The following is a 23558-nucleotide window of genomic DNA, read 5'->3' as shown; positions in this document are numbered from 1 at the left end:
ACACGACTGAGCGACTGAACTGAACTGAACTGAACTGAACTGAATATATGACTAATACAGATTACTAGTAGCTGTAATTCTAGAAGTAAGTATCTCTTAGATTCCCTTTTTACCATTTCAATTTTATTATTTAGAGCATTTTCTTTAAAACAAAAAATCACTTCTTTATTTGGCTATGCCAGGTCTTAGCTGAGGCATGCAAACTCTTAGCTGTGGATGTGGAATCTAGTTCACAGATCAGGGATCTAACCTGGGCCCCTGACATTGGGAGGATGGAGTCTTAGCCACTGGACCACCAGGGATGTCCCTAGAGCATTTTCTTAAAGATGAAATCAATAAAAGAATTGATGTGATGTTTGCTCTGTGACAATGCTGACTGAATATGTGGCAGATTTGGGGTTCCACAGGCATTTGTATGTTCCACAGAACCATGTCCTAATTATTTTTCCATCTCCAGCTGAGGTTCCTTCAGATCACCCCAACAGCTGTTGTGTCAGCTCTTCTCCGATCCTGAGGCACCCAGGCTCCTTCCTCCTAGCTGATATCCTCACCATCTACTCAACATTCAGAGGACGATGTCACCTTCATTGCCCTCCCAATCTGCTCTCCCACCTGCTAGAAAGATGAGTTCTGTCTTGTCCCCAGCGCTAACTCCCCTGTGCTCTTGATCACACCCATTCCTGTCTCCTCCTGCTTTCCTAGCTTTCCCTTTTCAACCTCTCTCGTACTTTCTTCCCCTTAGCTCACATTGTCATGTGATCTCAATCCTATAACCATCTGATTTTTCACCCATCTGTTTCCTCTTTGGCCTCTTCTCATATAGAAATGGCTTTTCATTTTTATTAGACTTTGTGTGACATAACACTTCTTCTTGGTTTCCTCAACCTGGCCCACATACCCCTGGAAGTGGTCCACTCATTACAGTATCTTTCATTTGAATATCTGAATGAAATTCTCCCTTTGCCAAGATCCTGTTCGGCAATATAGCTGGGGATTTTGGATGAATTGCTCAACCACTCAGAACCCCAGATTTAATCTCTAAAATGTATGTAATTTTACAGGATTTTTATTAGGGTTAAGTGAAGAGACAACTAAGAATATAGCCCAATTAGTGTTAGAGATGATTGTTATGACATAATTTATATCCTACTTTTCTACTGAAATTGTGCTTTCAAAGGTCACAGTTCACCCAACCCACTGACATGACTTTTTAGGTGGGAAAGCAATTTAGGGAGTTACTCAAAAAATATAAACAAGAGAAAGTAAGGACTTGAATCATGAAATCACTAGACATGGATTCATGAACAGAAAGATGATTCAGACAACAGAATGCTAGTGTTGACTACTTCACAAAGTATACTTCGTGAATCCACTCACATCCATTTAGTACAGTTATCCCACATAGACCTGCACTGTAGCCTCCTCTAACCATGAGGACAATGACCTCATCCCTGTTGACCCCACCTGCTTTTGAACTGTGGTGCTGGACAAGACTCTTGAGAGTCCCTTGGACTGCAAGGAGATCAAACCAGTCAATCCTAAAGGAAATCAACCCTGAATATTCATTGGAAGGACTGATGCTGAAGCTGAAGCTCCAATACTTTGACCACCTTCTTTAGCAACATTGTAAGAGATCCTCATGCTGGGAAAGGTTGAAGGCAGGAGGAGAAGGGGACAACAGAGGATAGGATGGTTGGATGGCATCACTGACTCAATGGACATGAGTTTGAGCAAGCTCTGGGAGTTGGTGATGGACAGGGAAGCCTGGTATGCTGCAGTCCATGGAGTCACAAAGAGTCGGACACGACTGAGAGACTGAACTGTACTGGAGTAGTTGCTTTTCTTTTTCTTTTTCCTTAAGACAGTTTCACTGAGGTATGACTGGTATACAATAAACTGCACCAATATAAAATATGCAGTTTCATATGTTTAAAAAAATTTTTAATTGAGATAAAATACATATAACATAAAATTTACCATTTTATCCTAAGTATAGAATTAGATAGTGTTATGTATATTTACATTGCTCCAGGACACTTTTCATCTTACAAAATTGACACTTTTTACTCATCAAACAACTCCTATGTCTTAGTCCATTCAGGCTGCTATAATAAAAATACCATAGATTGGGTGGGCTGAATTAAATAAAAAGCATTTATTTCTCACAGTTCTGGAGGCTGGGAAGTCCAAGGTCAAGGTGCCAGCAGATTCCATGTCTGGTGAGAGCCCCTTTCCTGGTTTATAGATAGTGGTCTTTTCACTGTGTCCTCACCTGGTGGAAGGGTAAAGCATGTGTTGTGTTTATCTGAATTTCTTTCCTTTTTAAAGCTGAATAATATTCCACAGTACACATATACCACATTTTGTGTGTCCATTCATCCATCAGTGAATAATCAACTTGCCTTCCCCTTCTGAGGGAAAGGGTCTAGGTTAGCACATATTTGCCATGGTCCTTAATCTAGACTGTCTTTTGTCAACAAAATATGGCATATATCATCCAACCGAACTTTGATAAGATTAGACCAAAATATTGTGTGCACTTCCTACTGTCTACTCACTTTGCCCATTTGCCAAGTCAAATGGGGACTGGTTATGTCAATCCTCAGTAATCTTGAATTCTTATGTCAGGATGAGTCTCACCATCTTCAGCATGATAGTGCTGACCTCAGGAAACATCTCTAAGAGCATTCCCAATTTAGCTCTTACTCTTCCACACCAATTTCTTTATAAGTCTGACAACAGCTCAGAATTAGTAGATTTTTCTCTGCTTAGGCCTTACTGGGTCACATTAATCCCCCTTCCCATTGAGAGTTGGCAGGCTCTTGTATTTCAGACTCGAAATGCTGTTTCTCTCTAGCCAAAACAACATACATCTCTTTTCATTGTGACTGGGGATGTTTTCCTCTTTTTGGTGGAATCTCTCCCATCATGAGTTGTTGCAATTCACTTGGGAAAGCAAACTAAAAATTTGTGTTCCTCATAAATGGTTGAAAAGAAGCCATCTCATACTCCAGGATAGGAAGTCACAGGCATGCCATGTGGATGATCTATTTGAAGGTTCTTGGTTTTGGTATAAATATATATCCAGTTTAACATCAGTGTGAGCAGCATTTGCATGCATGCCACTAGGTGAGACCATGTGTGAGCTCATCTCTGTAGAACCCTCCTGGCCACTCCTCACTGGGCTGATAGAGTGTCATGTGGTCACCTCAAACAGGCCAAGTTGGTTTTGATTTTTAGTTCTCCACTTCTTTGTGGCTTATGCCATACCACAAGAATCTAAATTCTAAATTCTGTGATAATAGAAGCTTATACAATGCCAAACATGAGAGCACATTTTGTATTTTCCTGGTCTAAGTTTAGTTTGTGTACCTAGCAATTTTGAGTTGCATGACTAAACCAGTTGTCCTGCTGTGAACCTAGCCCTTATATTCCTGAGTGTGGGTGGAGGGCAAGAGTTTCCTCCTCCAGTAGGGAGGAGACACAGATGTCCTAGAAGAAGCAAGGACTTTTTACAAATAGAAACAAAAGGCAGAATTGTACAAGTCTCCTCTAGAGGACTCAGCTGGACAGAAAGGTCTGGAAATGCCTAAAGCTAACATCACTGAGAGATAACAGCAAGAACAAAATTTTACTGCAAATTTCTGGAGGACTTGATTTAGAAATATGTGAAAAGCTCAGAACTGGCTTAATTGGGGCCAAGACCTCAACCCAAGAAGGTTCTGACATACAAAGAATGTAGTGGGCTGCTTTACCCATCATGGCAGCTGGTGTTGGTATTGCTAGAACAGTTCCCTTCCTAAAGACTTAGACGTTCCCTACACATACCATCTGTGGTGCTGAGAAGACTCTTGAGAGTCCCTTGGACAGCAAGGAGATCAAATCAGTCAATCCTAAAGGAAATAAACCCTGAATATTCCTTGGAGGGACTGATGCTGAAGCTGAAACTCCAATACTTTGGCCACCAGATGCAAAGAGCTGACTCATAGGAAAAGACCCTGATGCTGGGAAAAAATTGAAGGCAGGAGGAGAAGGGGACAACACAGGATGAGATGGCTAGATGGCATCACTGACTCAATGGACATGAGTTTGAGCAAACTCTGGGAGATAGTGAAGGACAGGGAAGCCTGACATGCTGGAGTCTATGGGGTTAAAATGAGTCAAATATGACTGGGCAGCTGAATTGACTGACTGACACTTACCTTCTTTATAAAAATGTCTACTACTTGCAGAATATACCATGATCTTCTCATTGCTTAATTATTTGATTTCCACCCTCTGCTTAGATGAGACTCATCCCTTTTTTCCTATTACAGGGGATCTGTTGATAAACTGGGTCCAGCATTGCCTTCTTCCTTTTTGAGCAAGTTCCTGATTTGATAAGCATGTTGGAAAGCCAAAGGAAAACGAACTGTAAGCTCTACCTGGACATGCTGACTCATAAAGAAAACAAGTTACATTGCTTACCTTCTATGGCCCATGACTTGATCAAATTTAAATCTCATTTTAAACTTATTGCCTCCAGAAAATCTGGGTGTGATAAATGGGCTTCCCAGGGGGCACTAGTGGTAATGAACCTGCCTGCCAATGCAGGAGACCTAAGAGATATGGGTTCGATCTCTGGGTCGGGAAGATGCCCTGGAGGTGGGCATAGCAACCTACTCCAGTATTCTTGCTTGGAGAATCCCATAGACAGAGGAACCTGGAAGGCTGTAGTCCATAGGGTCACACAGAGTCCGACATGAATGAAGTGACTTAACATACATGCAATAAATACTTCTAAGAAGCCAGACGTCTGGCTTTGTAACCATAAATGAGAAACTTTTAGAGTCATGGTCCATAGCACAATTTTGTTTGAAAGAGGCCCTGAAAATACAGATACAACTCTATGCCCAAAAGGCCTGTTTCTCTCAGCTCTAAAGTTCTAGGGTTGTTGCCTTGACTCATGGACATTTCTTTATATAGGTTACTTGCTTAAAATATTAAATGATCAGAACAAATTTTTCCTCTAAAACTAGTCAAAGTTTGTATTAACTTGGTTCTGATTCTTTCCAATAGGCTTAACTCCACAGGTTTGAATCTAACTCTCTGAAACAAAAGTATCATCTATTATACTTTTAGATTACTAGCTTGTCTGACATTTGAAAGAAGTTTCATGCAAATTTACTCTTTAACAAACTGTAGGTGTTGATTTATCAACGTGATATTTTACAAGAGGAGCAGATCTGTTAAAGATAGTGTAAGACTGTTTCCGGGCCAGTATCAACTATTGCCTTGAACACTATAATCCTTCTAGTCTCCGTATAGCAACCATGGTCGATTTTTCTAAAACTCACATCTAATTATGTCATTCTTCTTAAAATCATTCAGTATTTCCCACTGCCCTCAGGATAAAGTAAAAACTCAACATGGAATTACTGAAAAGCAATTGGACCATCTTAGCCAAATGCCCTATGGCCTACTCATAAGTTTCAAATAAACGTTCTTTAAGCCACAAACTAAAAAAAGAGGAGATTCACTTATTTATTGGGTGGTACTCATCCAAGAGAAGGAAGTGGCGCACCCACCCACATTCCCTTTGCCATAATTTCAGGGCAAGATGCTTTCAAGGTTTGGGCATTCTTTTCCTGCGTATGAATTTGCTGACTGCAGGTGCCATGCTAATGGCTTTTCCCAGACAATAGATCAGCTGCAAGATCCCCCAGTGTCCTTCCCAGGATAATTAGGGAAGTAGGGTAGAGTCATGGTGCAATCCAAATAGACTATGTGTTGCACCAAAGAGCAAGAGCCTGGTCTGTGTTCAGGACTCAGATTTGTATTAAGTTTCCTCTATTTCTACTGCCCGCCAGCAGGGCTTGGTCTTTCTGGACATTCTCCTCTGAGGCTATACTCTCACAAATTGGCTTTATCACTCACTGAATTATTTCCTCCAATGACCCAGTCAAGGGTCAATCGGGGTTTAATTAGGGTTGACTCAATTATTAGGAAGTTGGAATCAGTAATTAGATTCTTCTGACTAGGTGTTATTGACCCACATAAAATTACCTCTGGTTTATATTTTATACCAAAACATTCATCTTCTGAACCTCAGTGTGGTCAGTATTATTTTTAAAATGCTTTTCCTGTTTTGCTTAAGCTAGTTTGAGTTGGGTTTCTGTCGGTTATAACCAGAGTCCTGACAGATTGTAATTTTCTGCAACTTTTGCAGGACTTGATGCAGGCACACCACCACAGGAAGTTATGTGGATATGTGTTCTCCTTCATACTGGCCTCTGCACACAACTGGACATTTTGTCCATTTATTGCCAGGAAAAAAATGCTCCCATAAAATTACAATCATAATTTTGAACAGTGGGTCTCCAAATGTTAATTGGTTCATCCTGTAGGAAGCATGTAATTTATAGGACAATAAACAAAAAGTGTCATTAATTAATTGCCTAAGCACACAGTACGCTACTATTTCTTCCTGATGGCTTCACTGGAAAGCTATGTTGTCCCCAGCTTCCACTGCAGTATTTCTGTGATTTTTCTACATCTTACTCTTGGCCAACTCTGTAGGAGCTGACATGGTTATCCTACACCATTGAAGTCTTAGCTTCTGTATTTTGCATAAAAGACTATGACCTTCTAAGGCTTTGATTCTCAAATTTTAGCTTGCATCAAAATCACTAGAGGGACTTAGTGAAACATTGATTGCTGGGATTTCTACACCTGAGTTTCTGACTCAGTAGACATGGCATGGGGCCCCCAAATTTGCATTTCTAATAAGTTTCAGGTGATCTGATACTGCTTCTCTGGGGGCCACACTTCACTAGCACAGACTACCCACACTAGAGTAGGCCCTTGATAGACACAATTTGTCTTCTGCTTGGCTACTGTTAGGAAAGGTGCTCCACATGGAGGACTGTCCATCAGCAATGCAGCATATCCATTTGCTAGATCAGGGTCTAAAATTCAAATGCCATGTATACTATCATGTAAGAATTGTATCGCCAGTCTATGTCTGATGCAGGATGCAGCATGCTTGGGGCTGGTGCATGGGGATGACCCAGAGAGATGTTATGGGGAGGGAGGTGGGAGGGGGGTTCATATTTGGGAATGCATGTAAGAATTAAAGATTTTAAAATTTAAAAAATAAAAAACTAAAATTCAAATGCCAACTGGCAGGAAAATAAGCTGAAGGGTGAGGTATGGGAGATAGAACAGGACTATGTATACAATGTTAAGTGCTGAGCACTGTGGTGAACAAAAGTGTGTGCCCTCTTTAAAAGAACATTGCTCTATAGCATGACAGTTGAGGTCACAGACTCCAGAAGAGGCTCCACCACTTACTAGTTATAGGACAAGGTTAGACAGATTACCTAAGCTCTCTGTGCCTGGTTTCCTCTTCCATAAAACCTGGATCATAACAGAACCTACCTCATAGGGTTTTTATGAGAATTAGGTAAGTCAACATATGTAAATCATTTAGAAGTGAAAGTGAAATTCACTCAGTCGTGTCTGACGCTTTCCCATCCCATGGACTATACAGTCCATGGAATTCTCCAAGCCAGAATACTGAAGTGGGTAGCCATTCCCTTCTCCAGGTGATCTTCCCAACCCAGGGATCAAACCCAGGTCTCCTGCATTGCAGGCGGATTCTTCACCAGCTGAGCCACAAGGGAAGCCCAAGAATACAGGAACGGTTAGCCTATCCCTTCTGCCGTGGATCTTCCCAACCCAGATTCTTTACCAAGTGAGCTGTCAGGAAAGCGAAAGTAGCAAGTACTTACATGTATTCTCGGAAGAGGATATCCCCACCCCAGTACTTTTGCCTAGGAAATCCCATGGACAGAGGAGACTGGCGGGATACAGTCCATGTATTTGCAAAGAGTCTGACACGACTAAGCAACTAAACAGCAACAACAGCAACAACAACAACGTAAGTATTCCAATAATAGCAAATGCTTATATAATACTATTTATCTGGCACTACTTTAAGTGTAGTACACTTATTAATTGGCTTGATCTTTACAACAACCTATGAGATAAGCACGATTTGTTGTTGCTGTTCAGTCACTAAGTTGTGTCTGACTCCCTGCAGCGCTGTGGACTGCAGCATGCCAGGCTCCTCTGTCCTTCACTGTCTCCCGGAGTTTGCTCAAATTCATGTCCATTGAGTTGGTGATGTTATCTAACCATCTCTGCCACTCCATTCTCCTTTTGCCTTCAGTCTTTCCCAGCATCAGAATCTTTTCCAAGGAGTCAGCCCTTCACATCAGGTAGCCAAAGTATTGGAACTTCAGCTTCAGCAACAGTCCTTCCAATGAATATTCAAGATTGATTTCCTTTAGGATTGACTAGTTTGATCTCCTTGCAGTTCAAGAGACTCGCAAGTCTTCTCCAGCAGTATTCGAAAGCATCAGTTCTTTGGCGCTCAGACTTCTTATGGTCCAATTCTCACGTCTGTACATGACTACTGGAAAAATCATAGCTTTGACTATATGGACATTTGTCGTCAAAGTGATGTCTCTGCTATTTAATATGCCGTCTATGTTTATCATAGCTTCCCTGGCAGCTCAGATGGTAAGGAATCTGCTTGCCATGCATTCAATCCCTGGGTCAGGAAGTGTCCTTGGAGAAGGAAATGGCAACCCACTCCAGTATTCTTGCCTGGAGAATTTCATGGACAGAGGAACCTGGTGGGCATAGTCCATGGGTCGCAAAGAGTTGGACACGACTGACTGACTAAGCCTTTCACTTTCAGTTTTATCATAGCTTTCCTTCCAGGGGGCAAGCATCTTTTAATTTCATGGCTGCAATCATCATCCAGTGATTTTGGAGCCCTAGAAAATAAGATCTGTCACTGCTTCCACTTTTTCCCCAGTGATGAGACTAGATGCCATGATCTTAGTTTTTGGAATGTTGAATTTTAAGCCAGATTTTTCACTCTCTTCTTTCATCCATACTAAGAAGCTCTTTAGTTCCTCTTCCTTTCTACCATTAGAGTGATATCATCTGCATATCTGAGGTTGTTGATATCCCTGAGTATCCCTGGTACTGATACTCAGATTTGTGTACCTGACACTGAGAATCCCTGGGCAGATTCAAGCAGTTGTTAATTAGGAAAAGAAGGGGATATGAGATCAGGGAGAAACAGTCAAGAACAGCCTTGGGGCAAAGTCCTGTTTCCCCCATCAAGGATACACACAGTATTTCTGACATAGTTTGGACATACTGAAACCCCTTCCAGGTGGGAGAAGTTGACAATTAACAATGGCATGTTAATTGCCAACATCTGCTGGATCATTGAAAAAGCAAGAGAGTTCCAGAAAAACATCTACTTCTGCTTTATTGACTATGTCAAAATTTTTGACTGTGTGGATCACAACAAACTGTGGGAAATTCTTAGATGGGAATACCAGACCACCTGACCTGCCTCCTGAGAAATCTGTATGTAGGTCAAAAAGCAACAGCTAGAACTGGACACAGAACAACAGATTGGTTCCAAATTGGGAAAGGAGTCCATCAAGACTGTATATTGTCATCCTGATTATTTAACTTTTATGCAGAGTGAAAGTGAAGTCACTCAGTCATGTCTGACTCTTTGTGAGCCCATGGACTGTAGCCTACCACGCTCCTCTTCCCATGGGATTTTCCAGGCAAGAGTACTAAAGTGGGTTGCCATTTCCTTCTCCAGAGGATCTTCCCAACACATTGAACCTGGGTCTCCCGCATGGTTGGCAGACGCTTTACCTTCTGAGCCACCGGAGAGGTCATATGCAGAGTACATCCTGCGAAACACTGGGTTGGGTGAAGCACAAGCTGGAATCAAGATTGTCGCAAGAAATATCAATAACCTCAGATACACCGAAGACACCACCCTTATGGCAGAAAGTGGAGAAGAACTAAAGAGACTCTTGAGGAAAGTGAAAAAGGAGAGTGAAAAAGCTGGCTTAAAACTCAACATTCAGAAATCTAACATCATGGCATCCGGTTCCATCACTTCATGGCAAATAGATGGAGAAACAATGGAAACAGTGACAGACTTTATTTTGGGGGGGCTCCAAAGTCACTGCAGATGATGACTGCAGCCATGAAATTGAAAGACGCTTGCTCCCTGGAACAAAAGCTATGACTAAAACCTAGACAGAGACAGCATATCAAAAAGCAGAGACATTACTCTGCCAACAAAAGTCCATCTAGTCAAAGCTATGGTTTTTCCAGCAGTCATGTATGGATGTGAGAGTTGGACTATAAAGAAAGCTGAGCACTGAAGAATTGATGCTTTTGAACTATGGTGTTAGAAAAGACACTTGAGAGTCCGTTGGACTGCAAGGAGATCAAACCAGTCCATCCTAAAGGAAATCAACCCTGAATATTCATTGGAAGGACTGATGCTGAAGCTGAAACTCCAATACTTTGGCCACCTGATGCAAAAAACTGACTCATTGGAAAGACCCTCATGCAGGGAAAGATTGAAGACAGGAGGAGAAGGGGACGACAGAAGATGAGATGAGATGGTTGGATGGCATCACTGACTCAATGGCTTGAACTCAATGAGTTTGAGCAAGCTCTGGGAGTTGGTGATGGAAAGGGAAGCCTGGCATGCTGTAGTCCACGAGGTCACAAAGAGTCAGACACGATTGAGCAACTGAAGTGAACTGAACTGAACTGAATTGTATGCTTCCCACTGGCATATAGAACAAAGACCAGCTGGATATGAAGGTTGATGATGCTGACTTCTACTTAGCTCTCCACCAACCCATCAGAAGAATGTCCACAAGCTGACCAGGCCCTCTTTGAACAATTGCTATAAAACTTCTTACCATTTTCCCCATGGGAACACATGGTTTTGAGGTCATTGATTCCTGTGGCCTGCTTTCCTTGCAAAGTAATAAAGATATTCTTTTCTACTTCACCCAAAACTCTGTCTCTAAATGTTGATTGAACACCAGCATACAGAGAATTTGAGCTTTCAGCATCACTACTGTAAGCTGGATGTTGTGCCTGGCTCCTGGCAGGGTGACTTACTTCATGACACTTTATAGCTCATTGCTCTTCTCTTTGCTCTGGTAGCCTCCCAGGTCTTCCCTTTCTTTCCTCTCATGTTTTCTCAGACCAAGACCATAGAGATGCCTCACTTGCTTAGAGTACCAAGTGGTTGCCTACTGAAAGGCTGGTCCCTCCCTCCTTTGGATGGAGCGTTGTTTCTAAAGGTGCAAGATAGGCTACTGCCATTAAACCCAGCATTTATCACTTAAAAATCACTTTTGACTCTGATCTGTTTTTATGTCAGAGAAGCAGCCTCCCTAGATTTCCAGTGCTTGAAATTCTTGATAATGCAGTTGCTTAATGCAAGGCACACCTGAAGAGCAAGACCATGAGCACAAATAAATCTGTCTTTCAGCAGAGAAGTTGAGTCTGGCTAGAGTTACTGCTCACATATCTGGCCTGTTCCGTTGGAAACACAAGAGTTAGATATGTGTCATAATGACATAACATTATTTTCCCAAAATAGAGGTTATTTGTTCCAGCTGGATCTGATTATGGTTTTTCTATTTTGCTCTTGGTCAGCCCCAGGTTAGCCTCCCAGGCTGAGCTTCTTGTCAAGCCAAGAAGGCTTTTCCATGCACTGAGTCTGCTGGTCCAGTAGGTCATGACCACGGAGCACCAGTCAGCCGCATGGTGGAGGGTGAAGGGGTCCTTTCACAGACAAGGTGTGAACAAGCAGTGCTGACCCGCCATCTGATCCCGAAGCAAAGTTCTCAGCATATGTTGAATCAAACAACTCTTTTTTTTTTTAAAGTTTCTATAGTTGGACACGTGCAGTTTTGTTTCTAAATTTCAGAGTTACTCTTCTGTGCAGGCTAATTGACCCATTCGAGAGTTGCATTTCAGTTTGCACAATATCTGCATTGCCTTCCTAAGTGTTTAAGGACACCAGCTAAAGACCTTGTGGAGGAAAACTTCCACGTGTTCATAACAGGAAATCTATGACTTTCACTTCCGTTTAACCCTTCAGAGCCAAATCTAATCATTTGCATCAGAGTTTAAAGGCATTTATTGTTGTGGAAGTGTTCACTATAATTGAGAGAGAAAGACCAAAAGGGAAGTAAGGAGACTAAGGAAAGAGAGAGGAAAGCTGCTTTTTAAAAAAAAGTCTAGAAATATAGAAGTAATAGCTTTGAAGATCCCAGCTGTTGCTGGCATTTATTTCGTTTGTAGGTGGAATAATTACTTAATTCTAAGTACCCTACCATAGAAAATATAATTAAGAGTTATTAATTTTCACAAGTTACTATCACGCAGTGAAATTTAACACAGAGGCACAGACACAGCTGTATAAATTATTTAATCTCTTCCTGGGTTAAAGTACTCACGGGTGTTCAAGTTAGAGTGACAATCCAAAATGTAGCTGAGGAGACTTGCTATGTCTTGCTGTGATAACCAGAATCTAGGTCTGTTTCTCAGCTTTGCAAGGTTCAAAACTGAAGCTTTTTGGTTCACACAAAGGTGATTTGACTTAGGGAGACTGATGGCAAACAACCCACATAAAAGCAGATGCCTATGTATATATTCTTGATCTCAAGTGGTTTCAGCCTGCAGCTTGAAGTGGGGCTTTGGTTCACAGCTAGAGATTGAGGTTGGGTCACCATGGTGAGCGCACCAAACCCTAGCCACTAGACCAGTGGGCAGTGACAGAGCCATGGCTCTTTGGCTTTGCAGAAGAATCCCCACAAAGTATAGTGAGAGTAGTGAAAGTATTTTTTAGGAGGGAAAAAGAGTACAGTACACGTGGACATAGCACATGGACAGACTCAGAGAGAGAGAGCTGCACCCCTGTGGCAGCTTGAATCTCTTTTATGGGGCATTTCTTCCAAGTTCTCTTTAGCCAATCATTTTGGTTGGCCTGGTTCAGAGTCCATATTTGATATAGCTCAGGATCCTCCCCTGTGAGAGCACTCATCTTTTAGCCAAGATGGATTCCACCGACAAAGCCTATGGGTAGTTAGCATCTCTTAGCATCATTCCCCTTTGACCTCCAAGGAGCCTTTCTGCACAGGTATAGTTGAAGAGGTCTCCTGACTTTGAGACTGAGAAATATATGGTCTCTTAACTTCTATCTGGGCAGGGCCCAGCCTCCTCCCTCAGTTGTCCTGCTATCCGTGTTGGAGTATCTGTCCACAGAGAACAAACTCCAACTGTTCGCACCAGGGGCCCGTCTATCTCCTGCCTCATTCTCAGTTAAGAATAAAAATCAAATATCATCTTAGCAGAATCTCTCCTCTGTTGGAAAGTCTACATGGAAAGCCAAATTATTATCAGAGAGTGATTTGATGAGCATGGAATCCAAACCAGGGAGTGAGCCTGAGAATCCTAATGCCTATTGCATCCGCCTCCCCAGGAGGCTGAGTGCTGGGAATGCAGAGGCTTTTGTCTTTTCTTTCTCTAGACTTTGTGCTTTCTTCAGACTCCGTTTAAAAAATTCAAATGAGTGAATTTAACAGAGCTGATTAGCTTTACTGAGCAATTCATGAATCAGGCAGTATCCCACCTACTAAGTAGAGAGAAGTTCTGTCAAGGTGCAGGAAATAAGTTTCTAAAGGCAAAGAAGGAGCTTACAAAAGAAAGTTATTAGCAAAGAATTCATTGTTTTAGGCAAGGCTGCCCTCCTGCTACTACTACTACTACTAAGTCACTTCAGTCGTGTCCGACTCTGTGCAACCCCATAGATGGCAGCCCAGCAGGCTCCCCCGTCCCTGGGATTCTCCAGGCAAGAACACTGGAGTGGGTTGCCATTTCCTTCTCCAATGCATGAAAGTGAAAAGTGAAAGTGAAGTCGCTCAGTCGTGTGCAACCCTCAGTGACCCCATGGACTGCAGCCTTCCAGGCTCCTCCATCCATGGGATTTTCCAGGCAAGAGTACTGGAGTGGGGTGCCATCAGTCTATCAGCAGATTTCCTAGTGCTAACTAGGATATTCCAGAGTGACTGATTGAAGGTCACATTCCTAGGGAAGTTGAAACTTCCTAGTTGAAATTATTAGATTAGGTATTAAGTCTTGGTTTGCTGGCATTGGACCTACCAAGAATGGCTCTATATTGGACCTGTTGTATCTTTTTTTAATAATTTCCCTCTTTTGATCAGGTTCTCAGCTTAACTTAAAGATATGATCAAAATTTAAGGCACTAGTACCACTTTCACCTACTTCTCTATAATTCTTACAGCTTTTGTTCATCATTTGTGTGTTATTAACAGTTAAGGGCTTTTTTTGTTTGTTGGTTTTTGGGGTTTTTTTTTGTTTTTTTGTTTTTTTTTGCTTAATTGCTAATGTATTCACAGGTCACGTCTTTGGGTTCATAATTTTTAAGTCAGTTATTCACTTTGTTCCTTTTCTCATATTCCAGTCTTCAGGAGATCATTTGCTTGGCAGTTGATGGCTATGAACATGCATTTAAAGCTTTTGAGGAATATGATGCATGAAGGAAATTATGATTGTAATAAACAGGATAATTCCCAATGTTTAGAGTGTACTTTGGATCCATTCTTACTAATGAAGGAGGAAATAGAACAGGCTCCATCTTGAAAGCAGGACTCCATCTTGGGCCGGACTGTGGACTTTGAGCCATATGCCCAGTATCTATGGAAACCACATACCAACTGGAAAACCAGGTCCCTGAAAGGAAGAGCTCCAGGGCTCTTACCTAGACTCTCAGTAGCCTAAAAGAATGCCCTAATTATCTGTGTAACTGAATAGAATCATACATTCTATTATGCTTATTGGGGTATGGCCACAGGCCTATTGATAATTGTCCACTGTTAACTGCCTAGGCTTAAGGCATGTGAATCACGGGTTAACTTTGATTGTATCTTTCTTTTCCTTTGTTCAGACTAGTTTCAAGGAATTGGGGGAGGTGAGTTTGAGCATGTACACTTAGGGTATATAAGGTTTTCACAAAAACTGGTCGGGGTCCTTGGCTAAGAGGAGACTCTGCCTTGGGCCCGCCAGTGTAATAAACTGCACTCCACTATCTGCATTGTCCTTCTGAGTGAGTTTGTTTCCCGGAATGCGTGGCTACAACACTAAGACCTAAACCAATCAAAATCAAATAAGTCGAAGAAAGACTCTCCTGAAGGAGTCACCCTGAAAAGCCAAGTGGCTTGCTTGGTGATCTTATATGAATGAGTTTTAACTTCTCCAGAGGTGTTAGTCCAGGTGCAGCAAGTACTAATGGTTATAGCACAAACACCTTCTTGTGCAGCTTAGACTTTGGCCAGAGAGTCTAAGGAATTTTGTTGGACCCCTATTGCTTTTGCAGCAGATTCTGCATTATTTTCAAGAGCTAAGGAGAGGTTTCTGATCATAGCCTCACATTTACTCCTAATCAGGGAAGTAGGGTACTGCCAAAGGAAGTGATCCTAAATCATGAGTGCCTCCTGGTAATTTCTTTTTAACTTGACACTGTAAATTCAGGGAAGTCAACCAGTGAGGTATCTCAGTCTGTTTGTCGGCAGTAGTATAGTTAGACAACCTAAGAAGTATTGCCCAACTCCGTGCCAGCTTCCTAGATATTGATTGGCCCAAGAAGAGTGATAACCACCACAGCCAAAAACAAACCTTGTCAGGGCACATGCCATTGGCATTAGAGTGGCACTGTTAGTGGACAAATCAGAGATGAAAAATCTGGCTGTCTTGGCAATGGGCTGGGAGATATGGGTGATAGAATTATCATTGCAGGCCAATGCCAGACTAAAAGAAAAGACAGGGGTTCATGTTTAATTAAAGTATGAAGTCTTGATCTGGCTTCTTGGGAGAAAGCAGTTTATGTTGATGTGAGCTACTGTTCTTCCCAATTTGATTTGGAGGTCTCCAGCATCTGTACAGGACCACAAGTCAAGTGGAGTCTTCTTAAGCTGTGAATGTATTCCCAAGGCTTAAATCCCTGAAGTTTTGCTGCTACTGGGTACTGAAGAAGACCTGGTATGGTCCCTTACAAGGAGATTTAAGGGCAATCATTGTTCTTGCTGATTCCAAATTAGAAGAGTGGGGGAAAATTAGAAGCATTAGTTTTGAGAATAATAGCCGGATATTTGCAAAAACTTAGAAGAATTCAGGATCCAATCTACTTTAAATGCATACAACAAAGCCTCAAAGACAATTAATAGGACTAGAAAATAACATTTACAGAAGTGCAAACATACTTTTTCTCCCTAATTATCCCAAATAGTTTTCTAAGGATAATCACAATACAACTAATTTGTTTGCATTAAGCTTGGCCTAATTATTTACACAAATGCAGCAAGAATAGTGATTGAATACATAAATTACTTTTAAGACTACTTTGCTGATACTTTTTATGTGGAACCTCTGATTGAACTTCTTAAGAAATTCTCAAGGCTAGGAAGCCAAGTCAAAGTTCAAGCATTTCCTTAAAATTGTCTGATTGTATCTGAGTCTATGACTATCTCTTACAAATATGACATTCCAGTCAAAGCGTTAGTAATATAGCCAAAAGTTTCCAATTGTGTCATTTTATAAGAACAGATTCTCATGGAACTTATGCAAATAACTAATTATATTGCCTTAAAAAGAATAGTTAAATCTCCAAATTCTGGAGGGATCAGGTAGGGAGAAAAATTAAATATTTCATTCTTGTTTGCAAAAACATATTTTAATGAAAATTGTATGTCATAAATAGCTTGAGAGAAAAAGTTTCCTTAAAATAATGTTTCAAACAGAAATGATCATCCTCCTCAATTTTTTTAGTCCCATGTTATTAATTTTTGTTGACCTTGATCTTTTGTCAGCAATTTTATGAAGCCATCAGCTTTTCCTTTAGAACTCTATGATTTGTTACCTAGTTCAGTTTTATGATCTAATAAGAAACCTGCATTTGTCCAAAGTCCTTTCCATGAATCTCCTTGAGAATGAAGTACTTTTGCAGGAACATTTTTGTAAAAGCATCTGAATAAAACAGTAACTGTCTATAGATGGCAAAAGACTTAAAAATGCCCATTATTAAAGATCTGCTGAGATTTTATTATAATGACATTGACAAGGAAATTTGTGTTTATTTCTTTTTTAAAAATAAGGTTGGCTTTACTTATTTTTGTTTTATTATTTTGGGCTGTGTTGGGTCGTGTTGCTGCACACAGTCTTTCTCTAACAAGTGGAGGCTACTCTAATTGCAGAGCACAGGCTTCTCATTGTGGTGGCTTCTCTAGTTGTGGAGCACGGGCTCAGCCGTTGTGGTACACAGGCTTAGTTGTCCCGCAGCATGTGGAATCTTTCTGGACCAGGGATTGAACCCATGTCCCCTGAATATGCAGGCAGACTCTCAACCACTGGATCACCAGGGAAGTCAAAATGTGATCATTTCTGTGGCACATCGTGTTTTAAGAAAAGTGGTATTATGACTGCGAATATTATACCAGGACATATCAGATTTCCAGGAATTACATAATTTCTGAAACACATAACATATACTATCCAGGGCTCCCCTGGAATATTTCAAATTTAGTTTGAGGTGAAAAAGACTTCATTTAAAATTTGATTTTTAGGAAGAGGAGTTTGTTTTAAAAATATCAGAAGGTTTTTTAAATTAACTAATTTTAATTGGAGAATAATTACAACACTTTGGTGGTTTTTACCAAACATTGACATGAATCAGCCACTGGTACACATGTGTCCCTGCATCCTTTACCCCACTCCTACCTGCCTTTCTACCCCTTCCCTCTGGGTTGTCCCAGAGCACCGGCTTCGAGTGCCCTGCTTCATGCATCGAACTTGCACTGGTCATCTATTTTACATATGGTAATATACATGTTTCAATGCTATTCTCTCAAATCATCCCACGCTCACCTTCTCCCACAGAGTCCAAAAGTCTGTTCTTTACATCTGTCTCTTTTGCTGCCTTGCATATAGGATCATCCTTACCGTCTTTCTAAAATCCATGTATATGCATTAATATACTGTATTGGTGTTTTTAACCACTTGGTCAAGTAGGCTCATAGGCAACTGTGAAATTATACTTTGTTAACTGTTTAATCAAAGTGACACTAGAAGATGTTAAAGGCAAATACAGAAAGGTAAATAGTTGTAAAAAAAAAAAAACCTTAGCTTTTTTTGGTTTGCTTTTTCTCTTGTTAGTACAGAAGATTTAGCTTTCTGAATACAGAAAATTATTGACAAAACACAGAACCCTTGCTTTCAAGAAGATTATTTTTAAAGGTTAAAAAAAAGAAAAAGAAAACCCAACTTTTATAGTCTCTTCTCAAGAGAAGACCCATAGTCCAATAATACTTTATTCCTTTAACAGAGAGAAAAACCAAATTTTAATTTTGTACCAGATTGCTATTGATATTAGATTAGAACTCACTGATTCAATTAAATTTATTCTGATTTTATCAAGTCCTGACAATGCACAAAATTCCTTTCCAAGATTCCTTTTTTTTATAAACCTTAAATATTTTTCCCTTTTTATTTTCCATTCAGGTTTTGTCCTATGTTTTGTTCTCTTTCTCAGTTGTTCTTTAGAACAAAGTTACTTTCTTTTCCTTCAACAGAGAATGCATCTTTATTCCTCATACCTTCTTTTCTGTTTTTGCTTGTTTGCTTTTTTGGCCACAACACACCACACCACATGCAGGATCCTAATTCCCTGACAGGGATCAAACCTGTACCCCCTGCAGTGGAAGCTAAGAGTCTTAGCCACTGGTCTGCCAGGGAATTCCTTTCTTACACCTTCTTTTACTGAAGACATACATCCTATGTTCCTGTATACAGAGATAGTTTCCTTATTATTTCTTGTAGCTTTAATCACAAGTATTAGTTTTGTTTTTTAATGAAAGGCCTTAGAAGGCCTTAATTTCTAGTGAAAGTTAAGTAAGCATTTGTGAACTGTCCTATAATAGCATTCTGTTGCTTGAAAATTTATAAATATTTTCTTTATAATTTTTAGAAACATATGCCCTTTTATAGAAAATTACATAATATATGTTTGTTGATATACCCAAATATCTTTAATTCCTCTGCAAAAGGAAGCCAAAGCTAGATTAACCTATGTTCAAAAATTAGCGTTTCAGCATTTTATCTTATTTAGAAATGATCTACATATTCAATGAACTTCTATCATTTAATTTAGCTTAGCAAAACTCTTAACAGTGGAAGTCACCAAAGAGATTTCAGTGAGTATTTTTAAGTACACACATCATAAAACAATTATTGTTTTTTAAAAAAAAATCACTTAAAAACGTTTATCCCACTTACATCTGCTCATTTTCAATAATTAGATTTAGATGACTTACGAAAATGTTTTCATACCAAGGTACTTTTCTTGTTGACAGATTTTGTATTTTATTTGTTTAGTAAATCCAAGTAGTATAAAAGTTGTATATTTGCCTTATATTCAATATTGATAACTCTAAAAACAAATGCCTGTTTTAATTAAGCCAACAACATTAAACTAACTTTAATGTACTGAAGATTAACCCTAGATAACATAAACTTGGAAAGCATTTGGGTTAGTTTATATTATGAAAGTGAAAGTGTTAGCAACCCAGTCGAGTCTGACTCTTTGCAACCCCATGGACTGTACACCAGGCTCTTCTGTCTATAGAATTATCCAGGCAAGAATATTGGAGTGGGTTGCCATTCCCTCATCCAGGGGATCTTCCCCACCCAGAGACTGAACCTGGGTCTCCTGCATTGCAGACGGTTTCTTTACAGGTTGAGCCACCAGGGAAGATGCCAATTTCTATTATATTTTAACTCATATCTGCACTTATTCAATTTTAATCCAATTTATTAGTGCTCTTGAATATTTATACCTCAAAGGTACAAGGGAAGGAATACAAGTTCCCAGAAGAAGGACTTTGGTTTCCCAAGGCCAACATTTGCAAGCCTTTTAAAATAAAAAAGAGAGGTTTGGGGGGTTGGTAGAAGGAATAGGTAAATTTTGAACTGTAGGGCTGCATTTCTGGCTTTGCAAAGATTTAGATGATAAAGACAGTTGCTTTTAATGGCTCAAAGACCTGGGTTGCAACTTGAATGACATCATATGTTGATCTACCATAAACCCTTTTGTAAGAGCTTTAGAAAGTTTTTCTTTCCCTCTGAGTATATTTAGTTTAGGATAGGTAGCCTGATTTTTTTTCTATCACACTATCAATATCAGCTTCCAAAATGGCAACATTTCATAATAATTCTAATCTCAGAATTATTCAATCTTTTAAAATATCTTGTCAGGTTTCATCTGGGACAAATAGCAAATATTTCTGGCAATGCTGAACAACCTCTTGGATTCAAGAGGTGTCCCTAGGGAAGGTGCAGATTGTACTACCTTCTCAATATCTGGAGTCACTCCTAAAGAAAAGCCAAGAAGAACTGACAACCTACATGTCCCGGGCAGGCAGAAAGCCAAGCCAATCTCTTAGGATACAAAATGCTACAAGAACGAAGGCAATAGCTATCCCTAGAAGAAAAAGGGTCAATAACCAATGGGCCTGGATCTGGAAAGAAAGGGACAATGTGAAATTTAATTTTCCTCTCTACATATTTGAGATGAAGATTTAGGAGAGTCAGCTTTGGTAAGAATTCTCACACTTCACTGACTTCTGCATATTCTCTCAGGATCCCATCTGCAGGCTCTGAGGTAAAGTGGAGAGCACAGCTCTGATATTTGCAGAATTTAGCAAGAGTTTTTTTACAATTAATTTTAATTTCCTCTTTGTTATGCAAAGGAATAACATAGTCATTAGCTTACCAGAAAATTCCTCAAGAGTCCCACCAACTCTGTGATGCTGAAAGCGCAGCTTCTCTGTATACTGGTGCTGAAGTGAATCTTGGAGACAGTGTCTCGGGAGAAGTAGAAAAGGATAGCTTTATTACTTTGCCAGGCAAAGGGGGACACAGTGGGCTCCTGCCTCAGAAACTGTGTGCCTTCACTTGGGGAGGATGGTGAGAAGTTTTACAGAGACATTCTTCGATGGGTTGGTGGTGAGGTAAGTTGGAGTCAGCATCATCAACCTTCAGACTTCCAGTTGTGCTGGAATCCACATGCTTGTGGGCAGCGTACCAACATTAATCATTAACTTCTCCCACCAGGAGGGGATTTCAAGAACTGCAAAATAGCTCAAAGTTATTGTTGTGTGTCCATTGATGGGGAACCAGGACTTCGCCCCAAGGCTGCACTATTGTTTCTCTTGACTGGTTATTTCTTGCTGGTCTCACATCCCCTCCCTTCCCTAATTAGCAACTGTTGGAATCTGCCTGTTGGAACTCAGGGAAGGTCACGGAGGCTGAATGAAAGCTATTTCTTATACTCAAAGAAAAGGGAGACACAAAAAATCTTTGTGCCCATGACCACCACAGACTCTTGCTTGGTGTCATCTGGGCATGGGAGTAGACACGGGAGTGTTTGTAAGGCCATTAACTTGGTGGGCTTTTGTTTATAATCTAAGTCAAAATTTTCATTATCCTTTTGCAATGAATTTTTAATGAAGCTATTTTGGAATTTTGAAGCCTTCTAGAAGTTTATGTATACCAATAGAATATCTATCCCATTCTGTTTATTTAATTTGGAAATTCTTACTTTTAAATGCACTTCTTAGGTGATCTTACCTAACTGGAATGCTCCTTCTAACTGTTAGGACCAAACTGAAGCCAGGACAGGCTCTAAGGGGCAGGCTAGGCCTGAGGTTTAGTCTTTAGAAAAGCTGAGGCACTGGGAAATCCCGCAGGCAGGGTAGCTCGACCAATCAGAAAAAATCCCCTTGGCCCCCCCCCCTCCCCGCCCTCCCCCCGCCCCCCGCACCAGACCTGAGCCAATCCGGATAGGGATGCGAGGTTAAAAGTCCCGCGCGCGTGTACGGTTTAACCAATCAGCTATGCTGTTACACGAACAAAGAACCGTCTGTATAAAAGTAGATGTGATTCAGAGTTCAGGGCTCTCATCAAAACTCCACTGCGCTGGATGAGACTTGAGCCCTAGCTAGCAATAAACCCCTTCATGCTTTTGCATTGCTGTGGACATCTTATTCTCTCAGTTTTGGGGACTCGGACTCTGGGCATAACATTTGGGGGCTCGTCCGGGATCCCTTTAACTGGGAAGAATAACACTCTCCCGGTAGAAGCGGTTTCCTCACTAGGAGGAGAGATATCTGAACACCGGTGTTAGTTCTGGTTAAGACCAGCGTAAGGCCGAGGCCTGGTATCGTGCTGGGGAGGCGGCTGGCTCTGTGGATGCCTTGTTGGTAAGATTACCTCGAGGGAAAGAAAGTTTCAGGGGGGCCCAGGAAGACCTAGTGCTGTGTTCTCGGCCGACGTGTATTTGTTATCTGTTTGTCGTGTCTGTGTGAGTGCCAGCATTGTCTCTGCTCTTTGTGTGTTCATTTTGTCTCCTGTGTTCTTCTCTGCAATCATGGGGCAAGCGACTTCTACTCCTTTGTCCCTTATGACTGACCATTTTTCTGATTTCAAATCTAGGGAGCAAAATCTATCGTTATTGGTGAAAAAGCCAAGACTGACATCCTGACCACTCAGGGTACTCAGGGGCCAGTTTGCCTGCCAATGGACCAGACCCAGTGGCCGCAACCTGGACCCTTTTGTCCCTGGTCTCCTCCTGACTCGGACAACTGGCCAGAGTGCCCCGACTGGTAAGGAACAAGAGACTTTATTGACCTCTCTCCCCTCCCCTCTGTCTTTCCTCTCCTTAACCCTTCCTATCCTTCCCTGTTTTTCTAGTCCCTCCCCCGGTCCTGGACACAGGAATCTGGTCGAAGGGCCCTCAGCCTGAGCTGAGGACTGGAGACTGATCACCTCCTCTTGGCAGAGAACTCGAATTCTGGTTCTGATTTCTGGTAGGGCCGAGTTCCAGTCCTTCCTTCTCTGGAGGCCCAGGGAAAAGTCCCATAACGCCTGGGTATCTGTAGGTGGCAGGAGACATTTGTAAGGCCACCCCTTTTGCCCCCCTCTCCTGCCTCCTCCCCCTTCTTCTTTCAACCTGGCTTCCTTTCCTCCCTTGAAATCTTTGATGTTAGTACTTAGATCTGAAGTTCTGTGTCTCTATAGGAGGTTTCCTGAGAGACTATATTTTTGTATTTAAGAGCTTCCATGGTGGAGCCGAGGTTAAGCCTCGGCTACAATATGGAAGCCTTGGGTTCGATCCCTGGGTCGAGAAGATCCCCTGGAGAAGGAAATTTTGCTTTGTCTGGCCATCATGTGGTTTAGACTGCCACCATTTTGTTAGAACTTGATTTTCTTTCCCTGTGCCTTGAGACCAGGGCTCTCAGGAACACTTATCTAGACCATCTCTAACTCCTGACACTGAGGAAAAAGGGGAAAAAAAAAAAAGACTTAAAGCTAGATCTTGCACTGTGTCTGTCTAAATATGTCTTGGTAATATTTTTGTGGTTAATATGTATATGAGCTCTGTTTATTTGGCTTAAAAGAAAAAGGGGGGTAAGCGCTTACAAATCAAGTAATTCTAAATTAAACAATAAATTCCAGGTTCATGTGAACTGGAAAATATTCAATGTTAAATACCTGATATTAATGTTTGTTTGTTGACCTATCTA

The 23558-nt window shown here is 41.0% G+C and overlaps 1 long non-coding RNA gene across 2 annotated transcripts in view; it reads right to left on the bottom strand.

The window, feature by feature from the left end:
- The window catches only part of LOC138446839 (uncharacterized), a 73439-nt gene extending 52601 nt beyond the window's left edge, over window positions 1-20838 (bottom strand). The window contains exons 1-2 of one of the 2 annotated variants that reach the window (XR_011259573.1): window positions 20747-20838; window positions 2167-2272 (exon numbers count right to left, since the gene is read on the bottom strand). This is a non-coding gene — a long non-coding RNA (uncharacterized lncRNA). Of the gene's footprint in view, window positions 1-1838; window positions 2273-20746 lie in introns of those variants that run through there. The other variant, XR_011259572.1, reaches the window with a different exon arrangement.
- Window positions 20839-23558: the final 2720 nt, after the last annotated feature.

This window comes from Ovis canadensis, chromosome 1 (genome assembly GCF_042477335.2).
Source record: "Ovis canadensis isolate MfBH-ARS-UI-01 breed Bighorn chromosome 1, ARS-UI_OviCan_v2, whole genome shotgun sequence".
Classification (NCBI taxonomy): Eukaryota; Metazoa; Chordata; class Mammalia; order Artiodactyla; family Bovidae; genus Ovis; species Ovis canadensis.
Note: the sequence above shows the minus strand (reverse complement) of the source record. Positions and strands in the feature narration are given on the sequence as shown.